We start from the raw sequence: 6,054 nt of genomic DNA, 5'->3' as shown, positions 1-6,054 counted from the left end.
TTCATCCTTTATAAATAGTGTAAATAATTATTTATGTGATTGCAGGGGAAAAATAATGGATATGATGATAGTTCAATTAACACGCAAATAGTGGGATATTATCACTGATACCTACCTCTCGAACTTTTCTTCCCTTTACAATAAAACAAAGATCACTAACAATAATTGAGCAAAATTTAAGTGTCTAAAGTTGAAATATCTTCCCTCTAAAGAGAAGTCGATATCCATCCAGAAGACATCGATCAAAGAAACCGTAATCATTCTGGAAAGAAAACATTGCTTTTAATCATCGAAAATCTATGAGTGGTCCCTCTGAATTACTTCTACTCTTTTCAGACATATGGTATCGCACCACTGCCATTTACAGACCCTGTACCGCAATCAGCTCTAGATTGTTTACGTAGCAATACATACACACATCCAATCATTGACAATAATTATGAGTCTTTCAATCGGCGAACTTTGTGCCAATGCAGTTTTCCTGCTTAAAGTAATAATCCATAACAGCCATCTGTTATCAGTACAGATAACATCAAAGTCGGAGACTTTGAACTGATTGAACACAATTTCGTGGGTGAATCTATAAGTACTTCCTTGAATAAAATAATAATAATTTTAAAAAAGGTTTAGCTGAAATAATTATCATGCAGCACAAAAATTGTCAAAATGCCTTGTTTAAAAATATATATATATATATATATATATATTAGGCAGATCCTATAACGTATCTAGGGAACCATTCGTTTTTTGCTTCTTTTTTTTTTTTTTTTGTTTTGTTTTTGTTTTGTTTTTGTTTTGTTTTTGTTTTTTGTTTTTTTTGTTTTTGTTTTTGTTGTTTTTGTTGTTTTTGTTTTTGTTTTTTGTGATGAAATTACACAAACTTCATACTTTCAAAGCTTGACATCACATAAGTCTGATATTATTCAGCTCTTATAAGTCCTATTCAGCATATTTTGTTCTTTATGACTGCCGTGTTAGTTTAGCCTGATAAGTTGTAAGATTGGCTGTCATGGAAATATTTAACTTCACTATATATAACTATTCCCGAATTAGTAGAACAGTAACAATAGGCATAATTAATATATAATGGTCCAAATATGTGCAGTGCTTGTGTGCTTGTGAAGCACAATTAGCCAGGAACAAAACTGACAGATCCTAAAAGATGAAATGCTTTTAGAAAACCCCTGCACATTAATTAAAAAACTAAATTTTAAAACCGAAAACAGATGATATGGAGTGGCTAATATAGTTGTTATGAGAGAGAAAATTAATGTTTTTACAGACTAAGCTTGGCATCAGTTTTCTAATTACTATTTCTTATCGCATGAAAACAAGACAAAGAACGATCAATTAGCTATTAAAAATATCAATATAAATTTCAGTAAGGCTACAAGTTTAGATAATGGTATGCTTTGAATTCACAAGTAAACCTCTTAGCTCCTCCCATTTGTATGTGTAGCTCTGGCTACGCCCTACACAGTTTTTACCCCTTTGCTCAGTTATTTCAGGACTATTCTTTTAAAATAAATCTTATGATAGAAATATTCCTCGTAGCCTTTTCTATACATTTACAATATATTCATATATCAACTTTAGTTTAAGGTATGTTTAATTCCAAGATTTTCACTCGTATTAAGATATCACACTTAGGAATTCACTATTTCTTTTAGCCAATAGAGTTATTATAAATAGAGCTCATGTAATTAGTTCAACACACAGAGATTAACACACATGCAAAACACACAGAGAACAGAAAGTATAGAATAAAGATCCGGAGCTCGTACCGGAGAGCGGTCGTCCCATAATATAGTCAGACACTTGTAAGAGAAAAAATGGGCAAATCAGAATATTAAAACTTGAAAACAATGTATTTGTCTGTGAAATTAATTTAGACTTCCAGCTGCAGGAAGGTTTCTGAAATAACTAAAGCTAAAAAAAAAAAAAAAAAAAAAAAAGAAGAAAGAATTATTTTGCTCATCAAATGTATGGTGTTATCCAACTATTTTGAAAACATTTTGTTTCTTTGTTTAAAGCTGATTCATGCAATTAATAGAGCTTTTCCGCACAAGACAAATCAATAGCATTACACATGTAAATTTTCGTTTTGTACCTTACGTATGCTAATTTCGTTGGCAGCTATATATGTGAACAGAAAAGAGTCGATTGTTTGAAGTGTGGCCAATTGTCAAATCCTTTCTACATGGTCAAAGCTAGATAATTTCTTAAAACAGACAGAAAATAAAGACAAAATTGAACAAGAAAAATGACAAACTTTACTAGATTTTGTACATTTACTCGTAAAGTTTCTTTTCTAAGGTTTTTAACACAGATGCCATTAACCCCATCGTTTGCATGGAAGCTTCGCACATTCTTGTGTGGGCATTTAGTGCGTCCAGACTTGCTTCGCGGAGAGTCTTCTTCTCTTTTGCTGGGGAAACAGCTTCTTCTTCCATAGGATCCTCATCCGAGTCAACGAAAGCGTTGAGTTTTGTTTTTCTCCTCTCCTCGGGCGTTTGTTTTTTTGCGTACCGCATGTGTTTGTCTACAAGGCTTGTCGACTTTCCTAGCATCTTTGCACTTTTGTGGCTCATTTCGGAAAGCTTTCTCCCGTCTTGTTCACACTCTAGCACGTCGTCGTCAGAATTTTTAAAATCCTTCATTTTCTTGCGCTATTTGTTTTCGGCTCTGCTGTTTTGGTACAACGCAGTCTGTTTTTTCGACTCTTCTCTGACAATGCGTTGGATTCGTCTCACAACTTTGCCTTCACCTTCTTGGAGGTAGAACTGTCGAAGGCGCAAATTCATGCTACAGCCGTACATAGTCTTTTTCTTTGCAGCGAACAGGACTGCTTTCCAACCTTCGTGACTGCTATTCATGTAGGCGTGCATTAAAATTTCTATTTCTTTCCGTCCAACCCTAAGCTTATCGATATGTATTCTGGCTGAACACGGGTGAGACTCCACAATCGTTTGTGATGATTGTTCGAGACATTGCTCTTGCAACGTCTCGAACACATGCGGTACGCAAAAAAGCAAACGCCCGAGGAGAGGAGAAAGACAAAACTCATGCTTATAAGGGAAGGCAGACCAAGGCCAGAGAATGGGCACGTACAAGCTAAACGTATCATCAATCGAGTGCGTTGGTTTTTATTTGGCTCAGGAAATACCCTTTTCTTGATACCTTAGCACTGCTGTTCGACGTTAGCACTCAAACCGTTTCAGCTCTACTCTATCAAGGAATATGTATACTTTGGCGTCATTTTCACAACGCAGTAGTATGGTCAAGTGTCAGATATTGGAAATCTATGTTAAACCATTGGAGGGAGTTCCCTACGTGTGTAGGATGCATCGATGTGACGCCCCATGAAATCTACATTCCGTCGACTGAGCCACAAAGAGATTTCTACAGTGGACACAGACATTTCCATGTGCTTGATACCCAAATAGTATGCGACAACAATGGTATTATTCGGTTCCTTCAAGCAGGATTTGTAGGAAACATGCATGATGCCCAGAGCTTCCGTTTAATGGATCAAATCGGACCAGGACTGGCTCTGGATATCCTATTGAACGCTTTGATTTTGGCAGACAAAGGGTATCCAGATGTACCTCCACTTTTGACTCCTTTTAGGCAGGAACAAATAAGAAGAATGCTCACCCAGAGAGAAAAGCCAAAGGCTCGTCGCTTTAATCGAAAACTTTCTCAAAAAAGAATTAAAATTGAACACGTATTCAAGCACCTTAAAGATTTTAGGTGTGTAGGGGGGATATGGCGTCATCCGAGGTGGTTGCTACCCTGTGTGGTCGAGCTGTGCACCTTTCTTACACAAAGACATCTTTCACTATTTAGAGATATATCGTAAAACATATTTTTGCAATTTAAAACTATGCTGTTGCGTTTAGGTTTGGCAACAATACTGAAAATGTCATGATCCTTGTTATTTCTTTGTTTAGTTCATTCCTTTGTTTAGTTCATTTCAATGCGCGGAAATATGTTATTAAACTTGATGCTCGACTTTTTCATGTGTAAGAACTTCATTTAAATGTGTAAGTTCAACTGTTATTCTGTTCACATATAGGTGCCAACGAAATTTGTCTCCCCGATTAGAAGGGATCCTGTGCCCGGCTAGAAGAAATAGAGACAGTAATAAAGTTATTATTATTATTATCATCATCATCATCATCATCATCATCATCATCATCATCATCATCATCACTATTATTATTATTATTATTATTATTATTATTATTATTATTATTATTATTATTAAATTAACATACGTAAGGTACAAAACGAAAATTTTCGTAGCCTGAATGACCAAACTAGACCAAACTATGTCTCAGCTAGTGGTTACTCAATCAAAGCCAGAATGATAATAATAACAATATATATACTTATTTCAATAAAGTTAGTCACCAAAAACCTAGAAAGCTGTGATCGCTTAGAATCATGGGAAATATTTTATATCCAACAAGTAAGGCTTTTGACACAAACTGTAGCAGCTGAGAATGCTCAGAGGAGGTTAACTTGTAACTGGTAGAAGATCTCAAGTCCATCAACAGTTATCAAGCGGTTGAAACATGTAAAATGTATCTAACCATAATCCTTGTCGGTCTCAGCTTTGTAGCTTTTCAAGTGACTAACTTTATTGAAATAAGTGTAAATTTAGGCACTGCCTTAAAGCGGAGCTCCCGATACGGAAGTCACAGGGGGACCCAATTTGAATGAAACTGAAGGGTAAATATAAGATCGAGAAAAATATCTTCAATTATTTTTTTATTAAACGAAATATAACTACAGATAAATTTGAATGTGTTTTGTATGAGATGATGCTCATAAAAGAAAAATCGCCGTCACTCAACACCCAAAGTGACTCTATTAGAGCCAAGTTATTTACGTGATCCACTGATCCGAAAAACATTGACATAATAATAATAATAATAATAATAATAATAATAATAATAATAATAATAATGATGATGATGAGGATGGAAACTTTATTGAGTTTTTCCCCAAAATACAATCGTAAATTAGTTATAATAATAATAATAACAATAATAATAATAAAACAATAAAAAAGAGATTATGAATATAAAATAACAAATGTACACCAACTTGCAAGAACGGTGACATACCAAAATAGAACATTAGTGGTTTAGTGGGATAGGAATTATATTAAAAAACAAAAGAAGATCACTGAAGCTGAACTTTTTTTTTCTTTTGTCTTTTAATGTATTCCTTTCTCACTAAATTACTAATGTTCTATTTTCGTATATCAACGTTCTTGCAAGTAGGTGTATATTCCAATTACTTATTTATCGATGAAAACATATTTGTAAAATAAATTAATAGCTCAAAACACGAGTCCAGCTCTTCACACTGATATAATATTATATCAAAACTATACATTTATTATTAAATTCTAAATAATTCTAAATTTCGGCTACATTGGCGTCAAGGTTAAAGTCATTCAAGAATTCATTGTCCTTATAAAAGGTGTTCTTCGTCCCCCTGACACACATGTGTACTGACTTAATTATTTCAAAAGATAATCGAGTTCTAATCCATGTTATAGTACTTCCATACGTGTCCCCTGTCCATGTCATGTCTTGGTTAACTTCTCAGCAAGGTGCTTTGGAAAAATCTGGCATTCTGCCCCCATCCCTCCATTTGTATCAAAAACTAAGGGCGTAGAAGTTCCCATATCGACATCGATTACTCTTTGCTGGTACTTTCTCTTTTTTTCGCTTTCTTGATCTCTGAAGATTGTAAAAGTGGATTTGTTTTGGTTGCTCTTGGAATCAACATGCGATACTCCTACATCAAAAAGTTAGAGTTACATAAGCCATATATATTCCGAGGGCCGCAGGCCCTAGGTATTATATGGCTTATAGCCGAACATTCGAGGTATGTAGCTATCTTATTACGTACTTGAAAAGGTTTTCTCACCAAAGAATGATTTTGACAATGACAATCACAATGACAATCTTTTATTTAGCACCATAAATATCACATAAGATAAGTTATGACAAAGAGATAAATTGCCATATATGT

Source organism: Actinia tenebrosa, unplaced genomic scaffold, assembly GCF_029948245.1.
Source record: "Actinia tenebrosa isolate PJP-AT-01 unplaced genomic scaffold, QUT_ActTen_1.0 PGA_scaffold8__29_contigs__length_14323225, whole genome shotgun sequence".
NCBI lineage: Eukaryota > Metazoa > Cnidaria > Anthozoa > Actiniaria > Actiniidae > Actinia > Actinia tenebrosa.
The sequence above is the reverse complement of the archived record's forward strand: the minus strand, read 5'-3'. Positions refer to the sequence as shown.